This window comes from Chelmon rostratus, chromosome 22, assembly GCF_017976325.1.
Source record: "Chelmon rostratus isolate fCheRos1 chromosome 22, fCheRos1.pri, whole genome shotgun sequence".
NCBI classification, from domain to species: Eukaryota; Metazoa; Chordata; class Actinopteri; order Chaetodontiformes; family Chaetodontidae; genus Chelmon; species Chelmon rostratus.
The window spans coordinates 13,488,367-13,507,124 of record NC_055679.1 but is presented as its reverse complement, the minus strand read 5'-3'; positions in this window follow the sequence as shown (position 1 = coordinate 13,507,124).

Here is an 18,758-nt window from a genome sequence, read left to right as displayed (position 1 = left end):
TTGTCAATGATGTCTGAGGTGATAATGTTTGATAATCTTTTCATAGACTCACTCACCATCAGTGTCTACAAGTCCAATCTTAGAAATAATTGAAAGGATAGTAAATGTGTGCATTTTCATTAAATGCTTCAACGAGGTAATTTTTGCTCATTCTGAAATACTAGTTTACATTAAAAGAGATATTATCTATATATATATTATATGTCAGCATATTATATTTGCCCATCAGTACCTCCCCTTCATCTTTTATCACCTTCTCTTGGTCTCTTTTCCTCACATTGTTTCCTCTTCTGTTCCTTCGTTCCTTCCTCTGTCTTCCTCCAACTGTTCAGTGAATGCTAAAGCTGAGCCTTGAGGGTAGATGTATAGTCCCCGCTTGTGCATTTTTAATTTCATCTGATACAGAGCCCGGGGATTTGGCAGCCCCTTTCAATGCAAAAGCTCCATGCCTGTGCCTTTGGCACTGACCTCAGAACAGCTTTGCATCCCTTGAGTGCCTTTGGTGCTGCTACATGAACGCCTTCTTACATGCTCACAAGGGCAGCTGGGTCACCTTACCATATAGCTTACTATTGAATTACTAACCATGTTCTGTTCTGATCATGTCAAGTTTGGCATTTCTTCCCCGCACTTCACTGCCTCTCGCTTCCTTCTCTCCCTTTTATTGGGATTCCTTCCCTCACTTGCCTCCTTTCATCCAATATTTGTATTCATTTCATCTTACTGTATTCCAACGTATTCATTTTGTTTGTAGCTACTAGCGCTCATATCTGGCAGTTATGAAGTGCTGTTTGAAGGTGAGATTAGCATCTCTGTCCATCATTCTGGCTCTTCCCTTTTAATTTTTTTTTCTCCACCCAGGGAAGGTCTGAATCTGTGAAGCACTGTGTTTCATTAAATCTACTCCTTCATTTTCCCAGCTTGCTTCCTGACCTCTTGACCTCGTCTGTGTTTCTTATGCTTTTTTTTTTTTTTTTTAAACTTCTCTTTACGTAACTATGCTGCATTTCCACCTTTGCCACTTTCACATGGAGGACTCAGATATTTCAAAATCACCTCTTTTTTTTGCCTCCCTGTGTTTCCTTTTCTTCCTCTTCTGTCTATGCCGAGGGAGGAGTGACAGGTGACCCAGACCCTTGCCCCGCCTGCCTTAGGGGATCCCTCTCCCAGAATAAGACGGATGAAGAAAAACAAGAGCGAGACAGATCTAAATGGCTGTACTGCAGATTCCTCAATTGGTGCGAAGATTTGCCCTCTGAACTAGGCACCCATGGACCCGAGCTTGTGAGAAGAAATAAAACATTTCATGAAAGAATGCGCCACAGGGAAGACGGGGATTACCCGTCAGAAAAATAATAACAAAGACAGGGGTCACACGAAGCTTCCCGAAGTCATTATTTCTCTACCAAGGTTGCTAGTTAAGAATGCAGACGGACAAGCAGCGCTGACAGGGCTGGGATGCACGCTGACACCCAGACCATGCTCACTAATGCGTGGATGATCATGCACTGCAATTACAAACACCAACACAACTCTTTCCATGGGCGGATAAGAACATTCTCAATGGCACATATTCTAAAGGTTGTTTATGTAGTTGCGGATAAAGGAGGAATCAAGACAGACGCACACGCACCACTTCAAAAACAAACATGGACATTGAAAAGTGACATAATTAGTAGGGTAATCTATTTGCAATTAACTGCGCTGCCTCTGTTGGAGAAACAGCAGACAGATGTTTCATTAGTGTTGATGAAGAAAACTACAAACAGACGCTGAGGGTCAATAGTCTGGGGAGAAGTACTTTATGATGATATAATGCACCGTACAGTGCACGCTTCCTGCTTGTGTAAGAGCGTATATACTCTCTCCTCTGAACATTACTTGTGGAATTTAGCATTTCTGTGATTCATGGAACGCACATGTGGAGTCAAAATCACTATTGGCTGTCTCATTAATAAAAACAAATCTGTTTATTATTATTCTTCACCGATTTCATTACTCGCTGACAATAGCAATTCATTACAGCATCTGCCTCTGACCTTTAGCACTCAAATTAACTTGGTTGCCACTCCTCAGGGGGAGTTGTCAGTCAGGGCAACAAATTTACATGATGCTTAGCTTTGTTTTCTTTTTTCACCCTTTCTCTCTCTCTCTCTCTTAAAAAAACCCACAACATTAGAAATTTAAATTTCCTTTGATTTTGCTTGTTTAGGCTGGCATGCAAGAGGAATGCAAGAAGATATGATAATTGAGGTTGGGGCATGTTTTTATACAGTGTGTAAAGAGCTCTGACAATCGGAGGGGTCTTGTACCTGTGGTGCTTCCAAAACAGACTAGGCTTGCATCAGCCGCACATTCCAAGTAGTTAATGTCATACAAAAAATACTAATAATCAAATAAAGCAGAGCCGTGTGTAGATCCAGTTTGCCAGTTTGTACTAGCATGCAACGCTTAAGACAAACCAGGCGACCATGAACTGATTCGCTACCGGCAATTATCAATAAATCAATTTAAGACTCGACACGAGTGAGTAATATAAGATCTGGCTTGACTCATAACTGACAATAGGCTCAGAGTTGGTAGTTGGTGCAGGAGCAAAATGGTCAGAAGTCGGTGCACCAGCCATGCGTAAGTTCAAATGTAGCCTAATTTGGGCGTAATTTCTAATATAGGATGGAGTTTACGCACAACTAACATTTTAATGGGTGCACCAGCTGAACGAGTTCCACTGTAGACTTAAGATACAACTTAAATCTTACACCAAGCTCATAGCAGGTGTAAAGTCCTCTGTAAAATAGCAGTTGGCATGGTGCATTATTTGCATAAGGATGAGCAAACTATACCTGTTGTTTTGCATCTGCAACACGTTCTGCATGATAGTACACAAACTACTCCTGTAACGGTATATGAACTCTGTCAGCATAGCTCTACATTGCATGTTGTGTCTGTAGTCTGTAAAAGCTCAAACTGCCTGTTTGGAGCCATTATACAGTATTTTTAAAATACCAGCACCTTAAAAAAAAAATACTGTCATGTAAATTTTAGGCCATTTCTCCCACCCCTACAGTGTAGTTTGTAGTTAAATAAAAAAAGGGGGTTTAAGACTCCCAAAAAATGTGATTTTGAGGTTTACAGGGGATTCTGGTTGTTAAGCATTTGCAGTAACACAACTTAGTTTTTAAGTTGTTTTTTTATCACTGAAAACTATACAGTTGATCTAATTTCTAAAATTGGGGCATTAATTATTGTTTGCTTTGATTACCGGGAAAAGCAGTAATAATATGTTTCCAGCTACCCGTGCAAAACACGGATGCATGAATGCACGCACAGTGGCTCACAAACACTCATACACACTTGACAGACCCTCAACATTTCAGCCTTAAATGAAATCAAGTGTTCCCACTCGGTAAACCTGCAGCAACCCACACACCTCATTCAGCAGGGCGTGCAGCAGAGTGAAAGGCAACCTTTGTAAATATCCCCGCTAAGGAGGAGGTGTGCTTCTTTGCTGTGAGTCACTGACATTATTAAAAAAAAAAAAAAAAAAAAAGATTTTAGAACTGAGATGACTTCTCTTTACGGTTCCCAAAAATGCTGTAAAATGTTTACTGTGCTCGCTAAGCCCTCAAAAGTCCGAGTATTATGGAAGTGAGGAGGTGGAAAAGGAAGAGGAAGAGTTAGGGAGTGGGGTGGATGATAAAATACCTCAAAGGAAAGGCAGAGCTAAGAGGAGGAAAGCTGATAAGAATGGCCAACTGGAGAAAAAGAAGCCAACAGACAAAAAGTGTGAATTAAATGAGTGAGATAACAAGAAACACCAAAATAGCGAGAGCTTGGCATCAAACAAATAAGACACACAAAGGATCTTAATTCTTCATCATTACAGTATCTCCGTTCCTCGTCGCCATTCTTTTTCGGGTTTTTAATTTACTTACTCACATTCTGTCAGATTTATTGCCTTTATGGCTCTAAATATATTTGTGCTCAAGTAATGTGGCGTGCTGGTATCACTCTTAAGTGACTGTGCTCTTTCTCAGACTTGATTTTCTTTTATGAGACCGCGAGCCAATGTAGCATAAAGAAACACGATTTAGGGATGACATCAGATACAAAGCCATAAAGAGAGCAGATTAGGAGAGAATGAAAGATGGATCAAAGGAGATGAAGCAACAGTAAAACACATCATGGTAGCTGGAAAATAAGTTTCTTTAAACATTTAACTTGTCTGTGGTTGCGTTAGATTTAACTGCAGACCGACAAAAATATCCCTCTGATCCCATTTAATTTAGAGCTGAGTGAAGAAGATGAACTGCTCTCCATCTGGCTTCTTTGTCCTATTCTATATTGAGTATCTGGAGGCCTAATGTTGTGGATTGGAAAGTAGCTTCCCAGTTTGCCCTGGCATATGTGGAAGCCACGCCCGGCCGAGCACATCATCCAACCTGCCCCTGGATTGAGATCCCACAGGATCGGTGGTTGTTACGCCATATATCTCCAAGCTGCCAGGTCTGGCTGACTGCCACTGTCTGGAGCCTGTTGATGAACTCCGATCGACCTTTCCTCTATGCCACCATTTGCTGCACCTCCCACATCACCAATTTTATGGGAAAACTTCATGCCAGCCCCCAACAGTTCAAAACTTTATCTTCACAGACACCGTGGTAGGAATTTCCTCCTCCTCATCTGTAGTATCATGTATCTGATGCCTTTGTTGTCAGCTGATGCATATGTGTTTCCACGGGTGGGAAATTAACTGTCTTGAAGCTTCTAACCCATTGTTCTGCAATTGCAAAAACCCAGCTGGTATGTGCAAACTCAAAAAGTGGCAGGCAAATTTCAAGCTCAATGTCCCACAGCGGTTGAGAGTTTACTTCCTGTCTTAAAGCGAATGCAAGATAACCCTCCTGTGATCGCTACATATTTGCGTAGGTCATATGGTTTCCCAAAGATGAACCCACAAGCTCAATTACACTTTGGCAAACATAGCAGATGTTCTTTTAAGCCTGTCTTAATTCAGTTCTTTCTCTTCCTCACCGGATGCACCCCTCATCGCTTTTCCACGTAATTAAGACTGACGGACGGGGCTGGGTGAACAGAAACACGGGCAGATGCACACATCCTCATGGATCTTGTGGACTTTGCCATCTCACCCCAACTGAGTGGGCTCATGCTGTCAGCTCTTTCCGGGAATCAGTGACCGACAATGCCGGCTCGCATGGCAGCCCACTTCTTGTAATTTACTGGCCACAAGACCCACTGGAGGCAAAATAATAGAGCAGCATGGCGTTCGCCACTTCTCGCTCATTGCAGTGGGCGCGTGGACACTGAGCTAGCGAGCAGCTTGCTCGTTAGCAAACATTATGGAAATAAGCAACCTGCTCTTTCTCCCACATTTTAGGTGACTTTGTGCCATTTTTTTGTTTGTATCTGTAATCAGGAGGAACAAAGAGGGAACAGAGGGATCCCAGAAAGTACAAGAACCAGATCTCCTCCAGACACTGCAGGTAAACACTAAACTTCCTGACCCTCCACTAAGTTGCTTTTTCTTTGTTGGTTTTTCTGCAAATCACTACGAGTTTCCAGGCTTCCCACAGTCCCTTGCAGAGTGCTTCGCTCATGTCCCCTTTAAAATGCATGGGGATGAACTTCCTGTGCCACCCTCAGTGGTCTTTACCGTCATGCAGCAGGAAAAATCGTGTGGGACTGGGATTGCTCCTCTTCCATTTAAAAGCTGTTTTGTCATTTTTCATGCATGTTCCAGCCTCTTAACAGCAAGTCATGTATGCTTTGTAACTGTTTTTCATCTATCATGAAAGAACATGATACGGTTTTCAGACTTCTGAATGCATTCATGTTGGCACAGACAGTCCTTGGTTTCCACTTACACCGTATGAAATGAAAATCAACTTGCAGACACTTGAAACTCACTTTAGAAAATTGAATTTCTCAGAGTGAGCATTTAGTCTGTACTTATTGTGATTGCAAGATCTCCACATGGCAAACGATTAGGAGCACAGAGTGATTTCAAATGTCTTCAGCATTCACAAACTATATATGTTGTTAATAATCAAAATGCAAACACAAAGAATAAGCAAACACTGACATTGTGGAAAGGGCAATGTCTCAGTCGGTAGCTCCCCATATTAAATTGTTGCTGTCAGATCCTTCTGGTGCAGTAGCAGCGCAATATTGCTTTAATTAAATTGTCTCGGAAACCAATAAATATAATATGGATGATCTCTTATAGCAACACTTCTGTGTTGGATATCCCTTTTCCTGTAGGGTTGTGTGGTATATCACAGTCCAGTCAGCCTTGTGGAAAGGATTCTGTGTATCTCGTCCTATGTGAAAGCTCGGTAGGGGCATTAAAAGACCACAGAACGTGACACATCTCACCCCATGTCTGAACAGGTGGGCAGTGAAAGCACAAATGCTTCATTCTTGACGCCAAAATTGCGGCGCAGACCCCAAATTCCAAATTGATCCAGAAATGTCTCCATCATCCACAATGCATTGTCACAAAAATGGAACTGTATGTCTTTCTTTCTGCCATTTTAGGTTTGCCTCTCTCTTTCTCTCACATACTGGAGGCTTTGATGATTTGGAGACAGAGTTTTACTCTTCCTCCCACCTCTATTAATCTGCTCTTTGTACCTTTTACTTATTTCTTCACAATTTCTCACAATACTCTCTACTCTCTTGTCCTCTGTGCTACTCAGATGTTCAATCCAATTTCCTCATCGCTCTTTCTCGCTTTTGCCGTCTCACATCGAGAGGCGGAGGGAATTTGAAAGTCCTCCTCGTCTTTGTCCAGTCCTCACTCAGTCTTTTTCCCATCACAGACTGTGGGTAGCATCAAACACATGACATTTTGGGGAAATACCACAACGCCTTTGTCTCTGATCTGTCTGGGCTCTTTGAGCCCTTCAAGCCTCTTTGAACTTCTTCAGGCCCTTAGTAGCAGGGTACACTTCTCATGTGGTCTTAACTATATTTTAAAATTGCTTGTACAACCCTGATTCAAACAACTTCAGAATGAATACAGAATAAGCACAAACATGTCTTTGTGCTAGATTCAGTTAAGTATATGTATGAAAACATTTTTTTGCATATGTTTTTGTGCATCTGTGCTCCAGTGAAACTCCCAGGATGAAAGAATACTGTATAATATCGCTCTAGTAACCATAATAAGAAAATAATGATGGTTTCAAAGATTTTGGCTGGTGATCAGACCCTTCTGATGAATGCTCGGCATAATCACAAGGTGAGAAGCTCAGACCAAAGTGCAACTGGAAGCTTTGCACTCTAATGGCTGTCATTTGTCCCTGCCATATTGGGTGGCAATTGAATAACTCCATTGGGCGGATGAGGAAGAGCCATTTTTGGAGCATTTAAAGCGATACCTCTGCCAGTCATAAATCACTGGGGAGGGAGGGAGGAAATGAGAAGAGCTAAACAATGTACAAATAACAGCAAAAAAAAAAAAGCTAAAATGGGCTAGTGACCCCTTTCTATTAAGATTTAATTAAGATTGAATCAATTTCAAAAAATCTCTGAAGCGTGTTTTATAATGCAGTGGTTCTAGGGATGTCAGTTGGATGGTCAGTTAACTGATCAGTCAGTCGTTTGTTTCTCCAAAAGGCTTAAAATGTTGTACAGACATTCATTGTCCCCTGTGGATGAATCCTACTGACTATACTGATCACATTTCAGCATTTCAGCTAACACACTAAACCAAGACGTGAGCATTTTAGCATGCTGTTGTTAGCACTTAGCTCAAAAGCACAGCTGTGTCTAAGAACAGCCTCACAGAGCAGCTAGCATGGCTGTGGACTCTTCTCATCATTTGTGGATAATAATGTCCACATACAGTACGCATTCTTGGCATGGAGGCTCAGGAGCATTTGTGAAGGGGTGAACATACAGCACACACACACACACACACACACTCCTTAGCTCCTTCAGATCAATATTCACATGCACTACGTGGTCAGCTCGTGGTCTAGAAAACATCATATATTGAAAGTGTGACAAAAATGCAAACAGATAATCATGGCCTCATTGGCCGGGGCGGAAGCCTTAGATTTTATGTCAATGATGCGCCAACTGGAGCTGTCTGCTGTAAACGCTGTCAATCAATATTCCTGGCCGCTTCAGTTACAGCCGCTGTCGAGTAACAGTCAGCTGACCCCACCTATCTGCTTGACCTTCACCAGTTTTGACACCCACACACCAGACTGGGGAGCGCAAACAGATACATACACACACACACACACACATATTTGCTGCTCCCACTGAGGTGCTGCACACATGCACAACCAACTGTGCACTGTATGTGAATACAGAACCTCCGTGTTGGGAGTGATGGGCTGTCTGCTTCAGGGAGTAATGAATTTATATCCTCCGTCAGCATCGCTGAAGGACAGCCACAATGGCTCTGGCAGTGGACAACGCACACACACACCAACACCACGACCACTTATCCTTGCTCTGAGAGTGCCATGTGCGAAAAGATATTGTGTCCCTTTTTATAAATACACATGAGAAACATAACATCAAGCAGAACCTGTTATGTTGTCAGAATATTAATCTGTGAGAGAAAGAATGTGGCGAGAAATGTGTGTGTGAGATAAATAAATGCAGGAGAAGGAAGAGATGGTGAAATCGGCACGAAGTCCTTGGCAAATAAATGATATCTCTCGTGGGGAAAATATGAAAGAGCGTTAAAACACAGTCCGTTTTTGATGTTTGACCATTTTTTATTTACAGTTCTTCAGCCTCTTTGACTCTTTCCACATATCTTCAAAAACGGACCATAAAAGCTCAAGTGTGTTTTACTTGTTTATACCGGCATGAAAATGTGTAGCGTTAAAATGAAAGCACACACTTTTAGTCAGTACTTGCAGCAGCGAAGCAGTCAATCATTTTGAGAGCGCAAAATTGTATTGATTCCAAACACAAAAATCTTTAGTGGGGTGATAGCAGTTCAGCACAGAATGATAAGTATACTTACAGCAATCCAGGTTGTGTGGCAATAATTCACTTTTAAAGCCTGCTGAAGGCCTGCATAGGGAGACTGCCCTTCAACCATCATCACAGCAGTTCCTGCATGATGGTATGATGGAAATCATTTCACCGGCTTTCTGAATGTATGGTTTCCTTGTAGCAGTCTGAAAGTCACGCATCTCACGCCTCCAGCATACCAAACACTGCTGCTGCTGCACCGATTGAACTGTGACTGCGGCATCTCTCACTTTTCTCTTTGACCAGTTTCTGAACACGTCGTTTTTCCAGTTTGCAAAGCCCCACAAATAGCCTAAATGTCAGGGGCATGGCACTTTGGCGCGGCAGGTAATGCAACACAAAGCCACCCGGGAGGTAAAGTGACATCCCAGAAAGTTGAATGTCATATTATGCAACCAAACTCATTTCAGCTGCCTTCTCTGCATCACCGCATCTTTTGTACTGTATAATTTTAGACTCGCCATTAGAACAGAGGCAAACTCACTAAAACCTCCACTTAGCAACAGTTGTTGCTATAAAAATAATTAGCGTTGAGAGAAAATCACATGTTTTTCTTCAGTTACCTTTGCTAAGAGGGCGCCTGTTATGTCATCGGCACATGAGTCATGTTTGGTTTATACCTCCATGTTTTTAAAGCACACAGTAGAGGTGTTAAAAGAAAAAGTGAAAGGAGAAGTGAGATGCCAACTGACTAAAGCTGGCATTTTTCAGAAGTTCACCTTTATGGAGCAGTTACAGTCACGGCATTAATGCGGCGGCTCGACGAATCAGCGTGCTTTTTACTTTCAGACTAAACTTTATTGTTCTTAAGTCGGTTTTCATGCATTGCTGTTAGATTTAGTGTTCATCTTCATACAGTCACTTTTCTTCACTTGGATTCAGTTTGCCAAATGCTTTTTCCATGTAAGCTTGAGCGTTTGCTCACAAATTCTTATCACCTCGGCCAGATTGTAGTACCCTGTGTTGTTTTGATTGATTGGTTGATTTCATTTATGGATTATCTGACAGGAAAGAAAAAAGCAAAAATCCACTTAAAAACTGAACAACATGGTCCTGAAATCTAAAAACACATCACCTCAGTCAAAGGAATGAAGAACTCCCACATCAAGAAACAAGTGACAGCGTCATTGCATATTTCATTAGAAATCTGTTACTCTCTTCCATAAAAACATGATCTCGATGATCAACTCGATGTGTAGCAGAAGGCTGGATGTTGTTGACATATTCAGTGTGACTTCCATTTTTATGAAGTCATTATTAATTGTGTTCTTTTTGTCAATTTCACATTTGGGGCTGCTTTTCTGAGGCTGTTCTGTCTTCTTTTAAGTCTTGGTAACTTTCCACTGCAGTGTTACGAGATGCCATATCAACATAACTGCAGCGCTGTGACACCACGCCACTGCAGGGGCCGAGGTAGCGTGTTAAACCTTAGGCAGCATACCCTGAGTAGGGAATTACATGCTTGATCACATACTGCACACACACACACACACACACACCGGCCCATCGAGGAGTCTGCTTGTGTGTTTGAATATGCATACAGTACGTGGGACACCTACAGCGTCATGCTGCACCGTGTAAGACAGCAACTTAGAACAAAAGGTAATTCAATCCCAAGCCCGTGGATTTGAAAAGCCTCCTAGATTCTTACAGAGGAAACAGCAGGTCTACACCACTGTAATCCAATTGTGTTGCTTACAAAAGGCGCTCTGGCTGCATACAACTGTACGCGCAGACATCTGCATACACGCATAGACACTGCATTTGTGCAAATGAAACACACTTGTGCAGTCTCCAGCACATAAAGGCACATTTCCTGGCCCGAACCATCTATTTTCTCAGCCTGTGGCGGAAAGGAGGGACAGCTAATCGGAGGGAGAGAAGGGGGAGGCAGCAGCACAGCGAGAAAAAGAAAGTTTCTTTGCCGGTATTATGATGTGTTTTAACTCAAATTAAAAGATGAATGAATAGGATTTGTATGCATATGTATGTGTGTACAGGTTTGTCCAGTACAGCAGTAAAGGTTCGCTCAGCTGTGCCTGTGCTTTTTTTGTAGTTTTTGTAGCCATCACTGCTCTGTATAGCCAACCAGCTTCTCTTTGTTTTTTCTAGGTGATTCTCTTTTTTTTCTCTCTCTCTCATTCAATCATCTTGGTGAGAGTCAACCTTTATCCACCCAGCCCATCTGTAGTAGCTACAGGTATATGGCAAATTATCTGCATCGGGGAATCGATAGAGCTTTTCTTTCAGGGACAAACAAAGATTTCTGTCCTTTCTCTCTTCCTTCCAAGCATGCTATTATTTGTCTTTATCGCCACTTACTTTTGTCTTATCTTTTAGCAGTTGACTGATGCCGTCTTCTGACCATTACTCACTCTTTTTTCTGCTTTTTGATTCCATTCAAATCATGTCACAGCAGTTTTTCATTCTACATTGACGTCAATGGCAGCTTGAACAGTGAAGACATTGATTCTTACCTTATGTCACCACCATTGTAAACTTTCTTTGAATCTCAAAGACAAAAAAAAATTGAAAACCTATGAATGCAGTGTTGAATGTGACCAATGGTTGCACCGTCTGTGTGAATATTTACATGAATATACAAAATGACGCATGAAGGACATTCTAATATTGACTTTAAAGCACTTTAAATGCCTCAACCCTGAGAAATCCTTGAACTCTTTACTTCATCTGCATCTTTTGTGATTTGTATAGAGTTGATGATGAAAAAGGGAAAAATATATAACAGCTTTTACCTGCATTCAAGACTAGAAGTCACTTTTATTTTCTCTCTGTGCACGCTCTTTCTGCTACACTGAAGAAATGTATGAGGAAGCACAAACCAGCTGTACTGACACAGCAAAGCCTAAAAACAAGAGACACGTCAACACACACACACACACACACACACACACACACACACAAAGGCATGCCTGCCCCAGAGGGGATGCTCAGGGGTTGATGGTCAGCATGGATGGGGGCTGTAATTACAATGGAGCTCTGTGTGAGAAGTATGTCTCAGAGATGAGATCAAGTCTCTGCCCTTATCTAGTAAGTCTGCTCTCTCAACCAAAGAGGACTATTGTCCCAGCAAGAAAGGCACTGTGAGTGTGTGTGTGTGTGTGTGTGCGTGTGTGTGTGAATACATACACACGTGTGTAGGATTTGATACCGAGATAACACAAAGGAGCTCCAATACAGAGAAAAGGCTTGAGATACATGCACCTGGAGCCTCAGATACAGGATATTGAAGAAGAGCAAGTGTGTGCAAAAGACTGGGGGAGATGCAGAGGGATAGACTGTCCATTTACAAAAGAGATTGCACAAGTAATTTTGCCGTTTCCCCCGGCTTTCTCTGCGAGAGCTGTACACACTCAAGCACAATGTCTCGCGTTTGTGCAAACAGATTTCATTTCACAGAGCTTGTTTGCTCAACCAAATCCAGCTTAGAGCACCCTGCTTGGTCTCCTTGCGTGAATATAGAAAAATTCACAGCACGCCGGCGCCTTATATTTACCTGCAGTTATGAGCACGTACAGGTTTGATATATATACCCCGAAAAAGTTAATAAGTGCACAGTTAATTACTACAGCTGTCTGCGTGCGAGGTGAGAGTGAAGAGGCTTGTAAGGGTCCCTGCAGAGTTTGGAGTGGTCTACTGGCAGTGCGTGGGGCCAGAGGTTGAGCCAAGGTGATATCTGAGCTATAATGAGGTGTCATCTTTGCCAAGCACAGGGTAGAGGAGACAAAGGCACACACACACACACACACACACACACACACACACACACACACACACACACATATAATATTCCTCCCAGTTTCTCAGTTTCATGACATTGGCAGATGACGGTACAGGCACTGGGACAGAAGGGTGTTCATCCTGACAGAAGTTTGCAAATCTTGCATATCTGAGTATCCTGCACTCAGCGTCTCATCAATAATAAAGAACAACACTGTGAGAAGTTTAAGTAAAGAGCTGGGACAGGCTGCTGAATCATTTAATGGCTGGTCTGAAGCAGTGACACGGTTAACTGAAGGACACTGAGTATATGGGGTGGCTGGACTGCTGTGGATGTACAGTAGCTGTAACTGTGACGTGAGGCAGAGTGATGCTGTTGCTCCGCAGCCGACCCGTTGAAATGGAAATGTTGGATATACTGTGGACTCTCGATTGTTTGATCCTCACTTTTTAATAATTTAAACTTTTCTTAGAGATTATTTATGTGGCAGTGGAGCCGGGGGAATTTATGTCCATTTCAAACCTTCCAAACCTGCCCTGTTATCTACTGTACATATTTTACGCTGGCTACCACCCTGATAGTATGACACTACATTTTGCCATTTGCGAAAAATGTTCTGCTCGGTAGTTTCTCAAGTTTTAAACAGAGTTTATCTTATCCACAGGTTTCCACTAGAGATAGCTTCACCAAACTTATTCCCCCGCATGCCTCTCCCTGGATCAAGTTTTTGATGAGTTGGCCCTGGTGAGGTGCTGTGCAATCAAATGCATCGCTGCGTAAGCCAGCGTAAAATGTCCTGGGAGAGAGGGAGAGAGGGGAGGCAGGGAGAGGCAGGAAGAGAGGGAGAGCGAGTGCGTGCGTGTGTGTGTGTGTGTGTGTGTGTGTGTGTGTGTGTGTGTGTGGATCGATCACACCGCCGTACTTGGAGAGGCCAGAGTGACCAGCCATGAAATGGCTGCTGTCCCCGGAGTGGGTGCCACTGTCACCGCAGTCCCCTTGACTCGGCTCAGCTGGGATTACCACAGACATGGATATGCTCACGATGCATAATGACAGTCAGTGTGTCATGATGCTGAGGGGTTTGAAAGTGCGGTGGCATGCAGAAGTACAAAATTTCTTTCACTGTGAATAGCTAAGCGAGTAAAAGATGACCTGATTTTCAAACAGCATCGAGTTAAAGATGACACATTTCTTTAATATTTCATGCAAGATTACTTTTTTATTTCCATCTCCTACAGTTTCAAAATAACAGAAATGGAAAAGGGCCTGAAGCCTGAAAAGTTTGGGCACCCCGCATGGTCAGTACTTAGTAAACACCCCCTTTGGCAAGTATCACAGCTTGTAAAGACTTTTTGTAGCCAGCTAAGAGCCTTTCAGTTCTTGTTTGCAGGATTTTTTCCAATTTTTCTTCACAAAAGGCTTCCAGTTCCATGAGATTCATGGGCCATCTTCCATGCACCGCTCTTCTGAGGTTTATCCGCAGATTTTTGATGATGTTTAGGTCAGGGGATTGTGAGGGTCACTGCAAGACCTTCAGCCTTCGCCTTGAGGTAGTCCAATGTGGATTTTGAGTTGTGTTTCGGATCATTATTCTGTTGTAGAGGCCATTCCCCTTTCATCTTCAACTTTTTTTTTTAAAGATGTTGTAATGCTAAGTTGCAGAATGTGCTGTTATTTAATTGAATCCATTCTTCCTTCTACCAGTGAAATGTTCCCTGTGCCACCGGCTGCAACACAAGCTCGAAGCATGATCGATCCACCCCCATGCTTTACAGTTAGAGAGGTGTTCTTTCCACGAAATTCTGCACCCTCCATCTGTCCACAGGACTTGTTACCTTGGTAAAAGTTGTCTGAGATCTCTTGGGATGCTCAAACTTTGGTAAGGTGCTCCTTTCCAAAAATAATGCACTAATCTTGCTTGAAATGCTGAAGAGAATGTTTCATCTTTTAACTTTCTGCCTTTTGAGATCAGTCCAGTTCTACTCACTTAGCTATTGACAGTAACAGAAATTTTGACCGACGGTGCCCAAACCTTTGCGCGCGCGCGCGTGTGTGTGTGTGTGTGTGTGTGTGTGTGTGTGTGTGTGTGTGTGTGTGTGTGTGTGTGTGTGTGTTTGTCCTAACACCAGTGTCTTGTCCTGCCTCAGGACACGCAGCCCTGCTGGTTTTAATACCAGCAGGATGAAATCTAATAAGGATTTGTCTTACACCTGGGGTTCCAGGTAAATGCAATTAAGTGTAATTAACTGTGTCCCCTCAGAGCTGTCACATGGATGATGACGCACAGTGGTTTCTTCGGTTGTTCCTACAAATGTAGTCATCTTCAGAAGGCCAAAAAATACAAAACATTCGTGTGCAGTCGGTGGTGAGAGCACAAACTGTTATTTGAAATGTATACCTGAGCTACACTAACGTCTTCATGCCTAAGTCTGTGTAAATCCTTCTTTTACTTGCAGAAGTGTTTGTCAAGGTCTTACATGTCTCGATCGGACAATAAGGAGGCATTGTGGTGTGTGCGTGTTGAGCTTTGGTAGTTATCCCACCAATATATAAGCACTCCAATCATCACGTTTACTGACATTGGATGTGTAAAAGCTGATCACGACTTTGCAGTGTTTAGACTGAAAGCCTGGAGTACACATGACAGCGTTTCTTCCTCTTTGCATTTCATTCCCATCCGTGAGCGAGGGCCTTACCAAAAGATGCTGTTTGTTGCATTGCTGGAAAGGAAGGAACCAGCGTTCAGGGGACATCTGGGGGGGACTCTGGGTTGGCGCTGTTGGTCTGTTGGCCGGTCACCACTTTCTTCCAGGCTAAAATATCTAAAATATTGGAAGGATTGCTATGAAGTTTTGCACAGATAGTCATGGTCCCCAGAAGATGAATCCTTATGACTTCACTGTCCCTTGACTTTTCCTCTAGCGCCACCATGAGGAGTGCTATGAAATTTGGTACATACAGATAGGATGAATTGTTACCCCTTTTCCTTATATGTTAATTCATCATACAGTGCCATCATCAGACCCAGATTAACATGTAATACTTTAGTTTACGACCAAATACCTGAAAAACTAATGGCACTCCCATCAGTCTCATTTGTACTTTGTGATAAGTGTTAATTAGCAAATGTTGCATGCTAACATGCTAAACTTACGCCTGCTTAACATCAGCATGTTAGCGTTGTCATTGTGAACGTATTAGCAACTCTGTTTCGTGTGAATTATCAAACTTCATGGAGTTGTGATGCTAAATTTGTATTCATGTAACGCTTTTTTTACTGTTTCTCATCTTTGTTGAGCTACCTCCTCCCATTCTGTAGCCTGCTTACACATCCTGTAGTACCAGTGTTTAACAAATCTCAATGCCTTGTGAGAATCCTTTTCTACAGTGCTTCTCTCTTGTCTGAGTGAAAAGAAGCTTCAAGCAGCACATAACGTGCTATACCACAGATTAACATTTCTTTAGAATGCCCTTGGTAGGAGGCTGGGCCCTATGGATAGATAATCTTCCCCTGGTACGCACACTACGCCATGAATAAGTCATCTCTCACCAGGACACAACCCTCAAGTTCAAATGATTGAGATTTCACTCACCTGCTGTAGCGCAGGAATGACTTCCTAGCAGCAATTCTGCTGCATATTATAGCAGCGAGGTTTAATGGAATGAGGGAAAGGCGGCGCAGCAGAAGCAGTGGTGGTAGAACTATTTTTAACACCATCCCCCCATCCACAATCATGCACTCGCTATCAATAATCTTCGCCCGGCGGAGGTGTATTAGGAGGTATTCACCCTGATGGGAACATTTGTGTTGGCTCCTCTTTTAAACGCAGTCATTTTGCCTCACGCTCTCATGCTTTTCTCTCACTGTCTGGGGTCACTGTCACGAACATTTCATTTTTGAATCATTTTATATGACTTATTGTTAGAGGCTCTCAGGGGCAAAGTGGGGCCGCGTGAGGAGGGATTCTGCCCTTTATTCTCCCGCGTTTCGTTAATGTAGTTATTGTGGGCGCCGTCGGCGTCTTTCGGACCATCAGCTCATAGATATTCACGTCATCGTGTTGTGGAAATTACAAGCTCCACCGAATCCCTGAGCGATTCACCACCAAACTTTTCATTAAAATAAGCCCACAGAAAAGAATGAGGACCACAAAAGAGACGGGGAGATGGGAGGAGGTAGAGGGAGGTGGGGAGGCCGGTGAAATAGTCTTTCCATCAGCACAAGTCCTCATAAATATTGTAATTGTGTGGTTATAGAAAAGGAGCGGTTGTGAGCCACTGTGCTGTGATTGACTTTGAGTGAATGCTGTCTCACCTTTTTGAATGAATTGAACATGAACACTGGTGACAAAAAAGAAAAAAAATGATGACCTTAGTGAATATGACATGGAAGTCATCTGATTCCCGCAGGCTGCGTGGGAAGAAACAAAAAAAAAAACCCAAAAATCTTTCTTTTCCAGTGCAAGAGTCCCAGCGCCATTACTTGCTGATCTCTGCTGACTCATTACGTTTTTGTTTTTTTTTCCCCTCAGACTTAACAACATGAACTGTGTGAACCCCATGAGATAGCTACTCATGTAATGGAACGTAGTAATGCAGCATTCCTAAGGCAAATTAATCAAACCGAGCCAGCTGGGTTGCCAAGGAGGAGCCAGAGAGTCCGGCCGCCGGTCCCTGGCCATCTCTTAATGTGGCTTAAATTTGTACAGAGAGCCCCTCCGGTGTCAGGGAGCCTCCGGCGCAAGCAATTGCCTGAATGAAGCACCAATCACCCAGTTTCTCTTCTCTCCTGCAGGGCTCTGATTTCACACTACTCTGGCATGTTATTGGCCCATTCACGATCCAAGCCCCACTGAGTTACAGGCACAGAACAAGAGACAGAGAAAATTCTTGACTGGTAACTTTCTTCAATAGGCCCTGCTCTTCTGTGTCATGCTGTCAGGGAGTTGTTTTTGTACATCTCTTCACTGTATTGCCCCAAGAGTTTAGGAGTTTAATGATTGTCTGGAGGGCAGGAAAGACACATAAAAAATTTAAACACTACAGCTGTGGACAGTGTTCAGCAGCTATGTGACATCCTGGTATGTGCGATTCATACTACAGTAAAACATTTATGCAGCTTATTGGCCTCTTGTCTGTACATCAGGAACAGTTTCAGGAGCAGTGTTTCCTAAAGCAGCGCTGATTAATGGAAGCCATTAATAAGCTAATTAAGAACAAAACGGTCACACAACCTGTTTCTGGCAAATGTGTAAACCAGCTTAACTGCTGTGTAAAGCACCTACATAACGAAACGTAACAGCTTAGATCATGTTCAAAGTAGAGGTGGGCAATATGACCTAAAAGGGGCAGGATTCGGCATCTCAGCAGCATTTATGTGGCAGAAAACCCAGACTACGTTATATCGTAAGAACATATCTTAATGTAGGTTGATTAGTAAATGTAATGTGATTTGTTGGAGGTGGACAAGGGCAGTATGTTATACAAGTATACAGCAGCTACAGACACACATACCAACGCAGCATGCAGCAGAGGAGGCTTTCCTGTACCAGCAGAAGCAAGTGAGCTTGTGTTGCAGTATGAAGTGTGGTGGTAACGTTAGCTCTGGCTACGTGAGACGACACAAAAAGCTACGTGAAAAAAATACTCTTTAATTGGCTTCAAATGAGGTTTAACTTTGCACAGATTCTCTTAACTGTCCCTCAGTATTAAGTATGCCAACGTTGCTCCAGCGTGTGAGTCTACAATACGAGCTGCTAGCCACATTAGCCACGGAACGTGCTAACGCCAAATTGAACAGGCTAAAATAGATAGCAAAATAAACGTCAAAACTTGCAGCTTCAGTTCTGAAGTGAAGTTTTCCACTTGTTGTTTCCACCTATTTACGCCACTGGGTCTCCACTTCCTCGGATGGTGGGAGTAGATGAAGACTTTTGTGTTAATTCTGGCAGCCAACAAATGAGAAATTGGTTACCGGAGCAGCATGGTATTG